At 44.3% G+C, this 13303-nt stretch overlaps 1 protein-coding gene across 3 annotated transcripts in view; it reads right to left on the bottom strand.

The window, feature by feature from the left end:
* The window catches only part of dnaaf9 (dynein axonemal assembly factor 9), a 258377-nt gene that overhangs the window by 125644 nt on the left and 119430 nt on the right, over window positions 1–13303 (bottom strand). The window lies entirely within an intron of this gene.

The following is a 13303-nucleotide window of genomic DNA, read 5'->3' as shown; positions in this document are numbered from 1 at the left end:
CAATTCTAGAAGGTGTGATGGTAGATAAATCCCCTGGGCCGGATGGGATTTTTCCGAGGATTCTCTGGGAAGCAAGGGAGGTGGTGGCGGAGCCTTTGGCCTTGACCTTTGAGTCCTCATCATCTACACGATTAGTACCAGAGGACTGGAGGATTGCAAATGTTGTGTCCTTGTTCAAGAAGGACAGTAGAGATGACCCAGGTAATTATAAACCAGTGAGCCTTACATCTGTTGTAGGAAAAGTTTTGGAAAGGATTATAAGAGATAGGATTTATAATCATCTAGCAAGCAACAATTTGATTGGAGATAGTCAACATGGATGCGTCAAGGGCAGGTCGTGTCTCACAAACCTCACTGAGTTTTTTCAGAAGATGACCAAGCAGTGGATGAGGGTAGGGCGGTTGACGTGGTGTACATGGACTTCAGTAAAGCCTTCGATAACGTTCCACATGGTAGGCTATTGGAGAAAATACAGAGGCATGGGATTGAGGGAGATTTAGCAGTTTGGATCAGAAACTGGCTTTCTCTAAGGCGGCAACAAGTGGTGGTTGATGGAAAATGTTCAGACTGGGAGTCTGGTAACTAGTGGTGTGCCTCAAGGATCTGTTTTAGGAACACTGCTGTTTCTCATTTTTATAAATGACTTGGACGCAGGTATAAGTGGATAGGTTAGTAAGTTCATGGATGACTCTACTGTTGGTGGAGTGGTGGACAGTGTGGAAGAATGTTGCAGATTGCAGGGAGACTTGGAGAAACTGCAGAATTGGGCTGAAATGTGGCAAATGGAGTTCAATGCGGATAAATGTGAGGTGACTCACTTTGGGAAGAATAACAGGAAGGCAGAATACTGGGTCAATGGAAAGATTCATGGTAGTGTGGATGTGCAGAGGGATTGTGGGGTCCATGTACATAGATCCCTGAAAGTTGCCACCCAGGTTGATAGTGCTGTTAAGAAGGCTTATGGTGTGTCAGGTTTTATTGGGAGTGTGATTGAGTTCTGGAGCCGTGATGTCATGCTGCAACTGTACAAAACGCTAGTGCGGCCTCACTTGGAATGCTGCGTACAGTTCTGGTCACCCCATTACAGGAAGGATGTGGAAGCATTGGAAAAGGTGCAAAGGAGATTTACCAGGATGTTGCCTGGTCTGGAGCAAAGACCTGATGAAGAAAGGCTGAGGGACTTGGGTCTGTTCTCATTGGAGAGAAGGCAGCTAAGAGGGGATTTAATAGAGACATACAAGATGATCAGAGGATTAGATAGGGTGGACAGTGAGTGTCTTTTTCTGAGGATGTGAGTCAGCTTGTACGAGGGGGCATAGCTACAAATTAAGGGGTGATAGATTTAAGACAGATGTCAGAGGCAGGTTCTTTACTCAGAGTGGTAAGGGCGTGGAACATCCAGCCTGCCAAAGTAGTGAACTCAGACACATTAGGGGCATTCAAACAGTCCTTGGATAAGCATATGGATGATGATGGGATAGTGTAGGGGGAGGGGCTTAGATTAGTTCACAGGTCGGTGCAACATCAAGGGCCGAAGGGCCTGTTCTGCGCTGTAATGTTCTGTTCTCTGTTCTGTGTAACTATCCTAAGAATCTGGTATGCTTGAATCACGAGTACTTCCATTTTTCACAACTCCCATGTACAATCCCAAACTGCTCCACCTCTTCTGAGAACAAAATTCCTGCAAACCCAGTTTCAAATCAGCAAACATTTTCTGGATTGAAAACTAACTATATGTATTGGGCACTACTTCAGATAGCCAGAAAATATCTCCCCAGCCAGGACCTGTTTTCTGAACTCTTAAATCACCACTTTTTCCAAGGCAAGAACTAAGAAATCATTGCAAAGCTACATGGAAGCTCATTTTAAAAGAAGAGCAGCACAGCAAGCATCTCCCGGTCATTCTGCAATCAGTTGTTCAAAATGGCAACAAGTTGTGCAGCAGTTTGAGCACAAACTCCTGAATGATGTAAGATAACAAAGTGTGGAGCTGGATGAACACAGCAGGCCAAGCAGCATCTCAGGAGCACAAAAGCTGACGTTTCGGGCCTAGACCCTTCATCAGAGAGGGGGATGGGGTGAGGGTTCTGGAATAAATAGAGAGAGAGGGGGAGGTGGACCGAAGATGGAGAGAAAAGAAGATAGGTAGAGAGGAGAGTACAGGTGAGGAGGTAGGGAGGGGATAGGTCAGTCCAGGGAAGATGGACAGGTCAAGGAGGCGGGATGAGGTAGTAGGGAGGAAATGGAGGTGCGACTTGAGGTGGGAGGAAGGGATGGGTGAGAGGAAGAACAGGTTAGGGAAGCAGAGACAGGCTGGGCTGGTTGTACGGTGCAGTGGGGGGAGGGGACGAACTGGGCTGGTTTTGGGATGCGGTGGGGGAAGGGGAGATTTTGAAGCTGGTGAAGTCCACATTGATACCATTGGGCTGCAGGGTTCCCAAGCAGAATATGAGTTGGTCTTCTTGCAACCTTCGGGTGGCATCATTGTGGCACTGCAGGTGGCCCATGATGGACATGTCATCTGAGGAATGGGACGGGGAGTTAAAATGTCTGGGAGGTGCAGTTGTTTGTTGCGAACCAAGCGGAGGTGTTCTGCCTCCGCTTGGTTTCCCCAATGTACAGGCAGCCACAACGGGTGCAATGGATACAATATACCACATTGGCAGATGTGCAGGTGAACATCTGCTTAATATGGAAGGTCATCTTGGGGCCTGGGATGGGGGTGAGGGAGGGGGTGTGGGGGCAAGTGTAGCACTTCCTGCAGTTGCAGGGGAAGGTGCCAGGTGTGGTGGGGTTGGAGGGGAGTGTGGAACGGACAAGGGAGTCACGGATGATGTATACTGGTGACAAAGGAGGAAAGAAAGCAAAGTAAATTCTGAACTCAAGGGTTATCCTACTTATCGAATATCCTGCCCCAACTAACTAACAAACTTGGGAGGTTGAGAATTGGCCTGTTCAGTCTCAAAAGTAACATATGACCGTGAGTAGAAGTCATCCTCAAATTAAGGCACAGCTGCCATGAGAAATGATCACAAGTCAGACAACACCAGGTGTAGGGGTGATCCGTATATATGTAAGGTGACTTGTACTTGACCACACTAAGTGGCCCATGCCTGCTGACAAGATGGCAGAGAGAGGCTAAGCAAGACTAAGGAGCATGCTGACAAAATGAAATACAATTATATCTTTGAACAGAATAGCTCAAATGTCAGTAAAAGAATGCTGTATGTTCCTATCCGAGACAGTTCTGATAAAAGAACAAACAGAACTAAGAACAAAGAAACGTACAGTACAGGAACAGGCCCTTCAGTCCTCTAAGCCTCCGCCGATCCAAATCCTGCATCTAAACCTGTCATCTATTTTCCAAGGATCTGTATCGGTCTACTTCTTGCCCATTCACGTAGCTGTCTAGGTACATCTTAAATGACACTATCATGCCCGCTTCTACCACCTCCGCTGGCAGCGTGTTCCAGGCATCCACCACGCTCTGTGTGAAGAACTTTCCACACGTATCTCCCTTAAACTTTTCTCGTCTCACTTTGAGATCGTGACCTCTCGTAATTGACTCCCCAACTGTGGCGGGGTGGGGGGGGGGGGAGCTTCTTGCTATCCACCCTGTCTATTCCTCATGATTTTGTTGACCTCAATCAGATCCCCCCTCACCTTCCATCTTTATAATGTAAATAATCCTAATCTACTCAACCTCTCTTCATAGCCAGCACCATCCATACCAGGCAACATCCTGGTGAACCTTCTCTGCACCCTCTCCAAAGCATGCACATCCTTTTGGTAAAGTGGTGACCAGAACTGTAAGCAGTATTCCAAATGTGGTTGAACAAAAGTCCTATACAACTGTAACATGACCTGCCAACTCTTGTACTCAATACCCCGTCCGATGAAGGAAACCATGCCACATGCCTTCTTGACCACTCTATCAACCTGCATTGCCACCTTCAGGGTACAATGGACCTGAACGCCCAGTTCTCGCTGTGCATCAATCTTCCCCAGAGCTTTTCTATTGACTGCACAGTTCGCTCTTGAATTGGATCTTCCAAGATGCATCACCTCGCATTTGCCTGGATTGAACTCCATCTGTCATTTCTCCATCCAACTCTCCAGTCTATCTTTATTCTGCTGCATTCTCCGACAATCCCCTTCACTGTCTACTTCTCCACCAATCTTAGTGACATCTGCAAACTTGCTCATCAGACCATCTACACCTTCCTCCAGATCATTTATCTACTCTTGATCTCACAAGGAATCAAGGGCTACGGGGAGAGTGCAGGGAAGTGGTGTTCAAATGCCCATCAGCCATGATTTAAATGGCGGCGTGGACTTGATGGGCCGAATGGCCTTACTTCCACTCCTATGTCTTATGGTCTTATTGATGTATATGTATATTTATGCATATCACAACAAAAGGATGCCTTAGGACAGATGAATGACCAACTCCAGCCTCATTAACAAAAGACTGTCCCAGTAAATGAATAACATCAGGTGCTAGATGGACCTTAAGCAGCTACAAGGATAACAGTTAAAGTTACTTCATACTAAATAGTGGCCTCTTCGAAGCTACCAGCAATATTAAATACTTTCTAGGTAAAAAGTGTTCTAAATCGTACCAATTGGTTCCATACATGAACAGGATATAATACAAGCCTTAAAACATTTAAGCTTAGACGTGAAGGTTAACTAGCATTGGGAGATGCCTTTTCTTGTGCCCTAAACAAGACAGATTGCTTACAATCCATAAGTTACATAATGCTGACAGTCGTGGCTGTAGAACATTACACTTACAATTAAATTTTTCACAGAAGTTAACCTTATAGCAATTAGCTAAAATAAACTGACATTGCATTTTTATATTTTTATTGGATCAGTGGGAAAATAAAAGGAGCAACTGAATGTGAGAAAAGACATTACTAAATTCCAATAGGTAATAGAATTCAAGCTGTCCTTACAGATAAACAAGCCTGAGAAAGACCCGAAAGAGCATAGCTATTAAACTTTTGGAACTCGAATGAATTGGATGCATGGGAAAATCCCAAAGCCTGCAGATTACAATGTCGAGGTAATACAATAAGATCATGGAAACCTGGGCCTGTCCACAGAAGTGCCCATCACTGATTCAGCATCCCACAGGATTGGGTGTTTGGACTGGGCAGGGGGAGGGGGGGGGTGAGAAGAGAGAAGGGCAATGAATATGTTACATTTAATGATCACAACACAAAATGTATAAAAATGTTGTTGTTTCTTAGTAAAAGCAGAGGGTGTGTCATAGGTCTATCTTCCAAAGCCAGATTCAGGGAAGATCCTTTCGCCCTCTCCCTGCATTAACAGGTTTCTGCTTGAATAAACAGCTTCCATTTGCCTGAATCCTGCCTGGTTCCTGAGTCTTTGTCCCGGGTCAGGAAACAAAAACACTTCCACCAACTTCTAGTCCAAAGGTTTAAATGAAATTACAAGCTTTCGAATCGCTGCCCCTTCATCAGGTGAAGTGAGCAGACAGGCACAGAATTCATACGCAGAGGGATCAATTCGCAGGGAGACCAACAGTTCATATAAAGTGGAGTGTCAATAGATTGAATAATTAGTCTCTGCGGTGATCAAAAGTATCAAACGGTGTGAATAAGAAGTGCCAACAGCTGACTATCAAGCAAAGGGATGACTATAATTCAATTAAATGAGGTAAACAGACAATTGCAAAAAATTAAACAATAAGGTGTTGCTGGAGGCAAACCAAATGACTGGGATAACGCAAATCGGTATAAGAGTCGAAAGACAAGGGTCTAACCAGAGTAATAGGTAATCCAAAACTGTACAAACTAATTAAGGTAGGGAGATCATAATAATTTGTCAAGGTGATGGTGTCAAAACAGATTAGTAAGGAAAATTTTACAGATACAGAAGTGTGGTGGGGTCACGCGTAGCACAATATGAACCCAAAATCACAGCTAAGGCCGTCTTCATGGGTAGGAAATCTGGCTATCAGTTTACGCTCGCGATTCTGCATTGTTTTGCATCTCAAAGGGCACCTTGAAGGACAGTTACCAGAAGATCAGAGACTGAATGTCCTTGACTGAAGGGCTCCCCAACTGGGAGGGAACATCCTCCACCAGCAATTGTTGCAACAACGTCCATTCATCGGTTGCCATAGCATCCTTGCTGCATCTCCAACAGGAAATCCCTCAATTTGTCTGACCACACCCATCAACCAGATGAAATCAAAGTTCTCAGCTGAGGACTCAATTCCTGCCCCACTACTAAAATGGACCCCACTGGTCTTGCAGCAAACAGAGGAGTTCATTCAGCGAATGAGGCTCCAGGAACTCTTTTAAGGAAAACTCGACGATGTCAACGGACAGCTCAATAAGATTACCAATAAGCTGGAATAGTGGACAGAGAGATCCGCAGTGCAGAGACCAGAGAAGAAAGGGTTGAATTGGATCCCTCCAGAAAACTGCTGTCTGAGACTAGACAGGTGTGCTCAAGCCATCAGGAAATGCATTAATGCCAGATTCATCAGGTGCATTCAAGATAGCACAGAACACCACCCAAGCACAATGAAACATCATCCATGCTCTCAAGATCAATCATGACATTGTCATCAAGCCAAACGCAGAGCCACCATCATAAAAATAGAATGGAGTACTGCAGAGAGGCATACCGACTGCTGAGCAACTAGAAACATTACAAAAAACTATTTGCCAATCCAAACAAAGACCAAATCTGGCAACTCAACAGACTGATCAAGACCTTTGATTCAGGCCTTCAAAGTAAACGATACACTCTCATCCCACTTCTAGCGTAGGAAACTTCTACCGCCTTCCGAACATACACAAAGCCATCACACCTGGCAGCCAATCACATCAGGAAACGGGACCCTGTGTGAGAACCTCTCTGGCTATGTCCAGGACACCTTGAAACCCAAAGTACAAGGAACCCTCAGCTTCTGTCACAATACTACAAGACTTCTGACAGAAACTCAGCACCCACTGACCAGTTGAACCAGAAACATTCCTTGGCACATGGCTGCTTCAGCACTCTAAACCAGTAGCCCCCAACGATGACAGCATCACTGCAACAGTACTGGATACCAACTGCAATTTCCAAGTGCCAACCTTTAACTCATCTACTTGATCCATGATCACAACGTCTTCACCTTTGAAAACCAGTTCTTCATCCAGTCACATGGAACAACCGCAGGGTCAAAATTGCTCTCCAATATGCCAATTTTCATGCAAAAGTTCAAGCAAGACTTGTTTGCTGCACAGGACCTCCGACCAACACTATTCATCAGAAACAGATACAAAGACATTTTCTTCCTTTGTACTCATAGCGAAGAATCACTGAAACAACTAGATAGCGATATCAACAAATTTCATCCCACCAGACTTATCATGGACTACACTTCAGAATCAGTCTCATCATTGGATGCACGCATCTCCATCAAGAACAGACACCTTCATACCTCACTCTAACAGAAGCCCACAAATAACCTCATGTTGCTGCATTTCTCTAGCTTCCACACTAAAAACGTTTAAAGATGCCACTCCCTATGGACAGGCCCTGCGCATGCACAGGATCTTCTCGGATGAGGAAGAACATGATAGGCACCTACAAAGTTTGAAGGACATCCTCATAAGATCAGACTACAATACTCAACTGATAGATCACCAATTCCGACGTGCAACAGCGAAAAGCTCCAACAACCTCCTCAGAAGACAGACACTGGATACGATCCACAGAGTACCTTTTTTCATCCAGTACTTCCCCAGAGTGCAGAAGCTACACTATGTCCTACGCAGCCTTCAACATATTATCAATGATGGCAAGCATCTTGCCAACAGCATTCCTACGCCCCCACTTCTTACTTTTAAACAACCGCCAAACCTCAAACATACCATCATTCACGGTAAAACTACCCAGCCTTCAGGACAATATTGACCACAACACCACACAACCCTACAACAGTAAACTCTGCAAGGCATGTCATATTATCAATATGGATATTACTATCACACCACCCACAACATACATGACAGATAAAGCAGATGACTCAACCAATGCTGTCTATCTCATACGCTGCAGGCAAAGGTGTCCCAAGGCATGGCATATTGGTGAGGCCGTGTAGACACTATGACAACAGATGAATGGACACCGTGCAGCAATCACCAGATAGAAATGTTCTCTCCCAGCCGGGGAACATTTCAGTGGTCAAGGGCATGCAACCTCCAATCTTCGGGTAAGCGTCCTCCAAGCAGCCTTCAAGATATTCAAAAACGCAGAATCGTTGAGCAGAACTGACAGCCAAGTTCCGTACCCATGAAGACGGCCTCAACCATGATTTTGGATTCATGTTGTGCTACGAGTGGCCCCAACCACACTGTTCTGTTTTGATACCATCACCTTGATGAATTCTTATAATCTCTCTACCTTACGTAGTTTGAACAGCTTTGGATTACTTATTACGCTGGTTAGACCCTCGGTAGGTGACTCTTACACTTAGCACATTTTCCTGTCATTTGGTTTGTCTCCAGCACCACTTATGATTTAAATTTTCTGTAATTATCTCTGTACCTCATTTATTCGGATTAAAAGGTCATCACGTTGCTTGATACTCAGCTGTTGATACTTTATTCACAGCATGTGACAATCTTGATCACCTGCAGAGACCGATCATTCAGCCTGTTGACACTCCACTTGCACCATGTGTATAATTTTTTGATCCTTCTGCCTATGAATTCTGTGCCTGGGTGCTTTTCTCTCACTTCACCTCTTGAAGGGGCAACGGTCTAAAGGCTTGTGATTTCAAACAAACCTGTTGGGCTATCACTGGTGTCATCTGACTTCTGCCCTTGTCCACCCGCATCCCACACCAGCACCTCCACATTGTGGTCACGAAATGAGATTGCCCAATAGAACAGATTTTGCACCAATAATAGGCAAACAGCACTAATTACTCACTAATAAAAATGTTTTCCAAGAAATTGTATTCACCAACTTCAATTTTTCAATGCATGCAAAAAGGAAGGTCTAGGCCCGAAACGTCAGCCTTCCTGCTCGGCCTGCTGTGTTCATCCAGCTCTACACCTTGTTATCTCAGATTCTCCAGCATCTACAGTTCCTACTATCTCTGGGACTAAAATGTAGTGCCTGGGACTTCGATGTTGTGGCCATTTCGGAGACATGGACAGAGCAGGGACAGGAATGGTTGTTGCAGGTTCCAGGATTTAGATGTTTCAGTAAGAACAGAGAAGATGGTAAAAGGGGCAGAGGTGTGGCATTGTTGGTCAAGGACAGTATTACAGTTGCAGAAAGGATGTTTGGGGACTCGTCAACTGAGGGAGTATGGGCTGAGGTTAGAAACAGGAAAGGAGAGGTCACCCTGTTGAGAGCTTTCTATAGGCCTCCGAATAGTTCCAGAGATGTAGAGGAAAGAATAGCAAAGATGATTCTCGATAGGAGTGAGAGACACTGGGTAGTTGTCATGGGGGCTTGAACTTTCCAAATATTGACTGGGAACACTATAGTTCGAATACTATAGATGGGTCAGTTTTTGTCCAGTGTGTGCAGGAGGGCGTCCTGACACAGTACGTACATAGGCCAACAAGGGGCAAAGCCACATTGGATTTGGTACTGGGTAATGAGGCTGGCCAGGTGTTAGATTTGGAAGTAGGTGAGCACTTTGGTGATAGCGATCACAATTCTGTTATGTTTACTTTAGTGATGGAAAGGGACAGGTGTATACCACTGGGCAAGGGTTATAGCTGGGGGACAGGCAATTACTATGAGATTAGGCAAGATTCAGGGAGCATAGGATGGGGAAGGAAACTGCAGGGGATGGGCACAGTAGAAATGTAGAGCTTATTCAAGGAAAAGCTCCTGTGTGTCCTAGATAAGTATGTACCTGTCAGGCAGGGAGGAAGATGTAGAGTGAGGGAGCCGTGGTTTACGAAGGCGGTGGAATCTCTGGTCAACAGGAAGAAGGCGGCTTAAGTTAGGATGAGAAGTGAAGGTTCAGTTAGGGCACTTGAGGGCTACGAGGTAGCCAGGAAAGACCTAAAGAGAGAGCTCAGAAGAGCCAGGAGGAGACATGAGAAGTTGTTGGCGGATAGGATCAGGGTAAACCCTAAGGCTTTCTACAGGTATTTAAGGAATAACAGAATGACGAAAGTAAGATTAGGCCCAATCAAGGATAGTAGTGTTAAGTTGTGTGTGGAGTCAGATGAGATAGGGTAAGCGCTAAATGAATATTTTTCAACAGTATTCACTCTAGAAAACGACAATGTTGTCGAGGAGAATACTGAGATACAGGCTACTAGACTAGGTGGGATTGAGGTTCACAAGGAAGAGGTATTAGAAATCCTTCAGAGGGTGAAGATAGATAAGTCCCCTGGGCCGGATGGGATTTATCCTCAAATCCTCTGGGAAGCCAGGGAAGAGACTGTCGAGCCTTTGGCATTGATCTTTAACTTGTCATTGTCTGCAGGAATAGTGCCAGACGACTGGAGGATAGCAAATGTGCTTCCCCTGTTCAAGAAGGGGAGTAGAGACAACCCTGGTAATTATGGACCAGTGAGCCTTACCCTCAGTTCTTGGTAAAGTGTTGGAAAAGGTTATAAGGGATAGGATTTATAATCATCTAGAAAAGAACAAATTGATTAGGGATAGTCAGCACGGTTTTGTGAAGGGAAGGTCATGCCTCACAAACCTTATTGAGTTCTTTGAGAAGGTGACTAAACAGGTAGATGAGAGTAAACTGGCTGATGTGGTGTATATGGATTTCAGCAAGGCGTTCGATAAGGTTTCCCACAATAGGCTATTGTACAAAATGCAGAGGAATGGAATTGTGGGAGATATAGCAGTTTGGATCGGAAATTGGCTTGCTGAAAGACGACAGAGGGTGGTAGTTGATGGGAAATGTTCATCCTGGAGACCAGTTACTAGTGGTGTACTGCAAGGGTCGATGTTGGGTCCATTGCTGTTTGCAATTTTTGTAAAAGACCTGGATGAGGGCGTAGAAGGATGGGTTAGTAAATTTGCAGACGACACTAAGGTCGGTGGAGTTGTGGATAGTGACGAAGGATGGTGTAGGTTGCAGAGAGACATAGATAAGCTGCAGAGCTGGGCTGAGAGGTGGCAAATGGAGTTTAATGCAGACAAGTGTGAGGTGATGCACTTTGGTAGGAGTAACCAGAAGGCAAAGTACAGGGCTAATGGTAAGATTCTTAGTAGTGTAGATGAGCAGAGAGATCTCGGTGTCCATGTACAGAGATCCTTGAAAGTTGCCACCCAGGTTGACAGGGTTGTTAAGAAGGCATACAGTGTTTTAGCTTTTATTAACAGACGGATCGAGTTCCGGAACCAAGAGGTTATGGTGAAGCTGTACAAAACTCTGGTGCGGCCGCACTCGGTGTGTTGTGTACAGTTCTGGTCACCGCATTATAGGAAGGATGTGGAAGCTGTGGAAAGGGTGCAGAGGAGATTTACTAGGATGTTGCCTGGAATGGAGGGAAGGTCTTACGAGGAAAGGCTGAGGGACTTGAGGCTGTTTTCATTAGAGAGAAGAAGGTAGAGAGGTGGCTTAATTGAAACATTTAAAATAATCAGAGGGTTAGATAGGGTGGATAGGGAGAGCCTTTTTCCTAAGGTGGTGACAGCGAGCACCAGGGGGCATAGCTTGAAATTGAGGGGTGAAAAATATAGGACAGATGTCAGAGGTAGTTTCTTTACTCAGAGAGTAGTAAGGGAACGGAACGCTTTGCCTGCAATGGTTGTAGATTCGCCAACTTTAGGTACATTTAAGTCGTCATTGGACAAGCATACGGACGTACATGGAATAGTGTAGGTTAGATGGGCTTGAGATCGATATGACGGGTCGGCACAACATTGAGGGCCGAAGGGCCTGTACTGTGCTGTAATGTTCTATGTTCCAGGTGAGATTAAGGCAGATTGTAGCAAATTGTCATGGGACCTAAGTCTATGATTGATCAACTAAGTGGTTACATGATTACAAGCCTAAAGGTAGGCGGTTTGATTCAAACAGTCCAAAACGTCCTCCACTCAAGCCTTTTCCCATTTTCATTTATCTCAATGTGATTATGACAACTACACTCCTAGCTGATGGTCATGCTCCAAGTCGGATCCCAGAGTGCAAACTGGTTTGGCAGACCATTAAGTTTTACTTTTTGCCATTTAGTTACATGGTAATCAATCATTGAAAAGATCTATATGTTATTACAAATGGACATCAACGATTACATTCAAATTGGAAAAAAATGGCTTCACACAACAGAAATGTTTGAAGTAGTCTTCCTACAGTTATCAAATGAAAAATTCAACATCTTTCCTATCAATGACCTTCCAGATACTCAAACATCAGTGAGAGGTTAACCTATTTTCATTTAAAGTTCTCTCATCAGTTGGAAGGGCTGTACTTGGTTTCTGAATTCATTCATACCTGACCAAATGTTCAGTCACTATCTAGAAAACAGATTGTATTAACGTCCCAACACTTTTGCTCAAATATTGGCCTGCACTTTCATGTTTATCACCCTTTTCTCCAAATAGTAGATCGAATATAATTTCTCATTACAAGAGAACAATTTCCAACTTGCAATTTACCATTATTTAACTTCATAATTTCTGCAACTGACTTTTTAAAAACAAGCTTATTGTAAATCTAATTAGTTCCTCTCCTGCATTTACTTTCAATTTTTGTTGCACCTTATCCTTGTTCTATGCACTATGAATTCAGAGGTCACATAACACATGTGTCAGGTGCAGAAGGGGTGAGGCTTCAAAAGCTTGTTTTCAAATAAACCTGTTGGGCTATAACCTAGTGTTGTCTGGTTTCTGACCCTGTCCACCCCAATCCAACACTGGCACCTCCACATTATGTACTACGGGAGTTGATACAAGGAGCTATTTAGTAATCCGTCATTTTATGATCTCCAACTACAATTTTATCTGTATAAAGTAATTAAGAGGCCCCACCAAGCTCATTGCCAACCTTACTTCAAAGGCAAAAGAGGCATGAGAAAAGATTTGTACCTCAACTCACTGAATCACTTTAGATACTTTTTAAATACCAGGCACAATAACAATCTGTTGCTCTATGCCCTGAAAATTTCAGTCGCCAACCTCACAAATTTGGGAGATCATGTCAATTTTCACACGTGCCCGATTTCAGCCCTGAACTGGCTCTAATTTTTGATTAGCCACTTCATTCTGGATTGCCCAGCAAAGCCGACTGTACTCTAGCCAATTCTTAATTTCATTGTCCCAGAACATTCTAAGC

The sequence above is a fragment of the Stegostoma tigrinum genome, chromosome 1, assembly GCF_030684315.1.
Source record: "Stegostoma tigrinum isolate sSteTig4 chromosome 1, sSteTig4.hap1, whole genome shotgun sequence".
NCBI classification, from domain to species: domain Eukaryota; kingdom Metazoa; phylum Chordata; class Chondrichthyes; order Orectolobiformes; family Stegostomatidae; genus Stegostoma; species Stegostoma tigrinum.
Note: the sequence above shows the minus strand (reverse complement) of the source record. Positions and strands in the feature narration are given on the sequence as shown.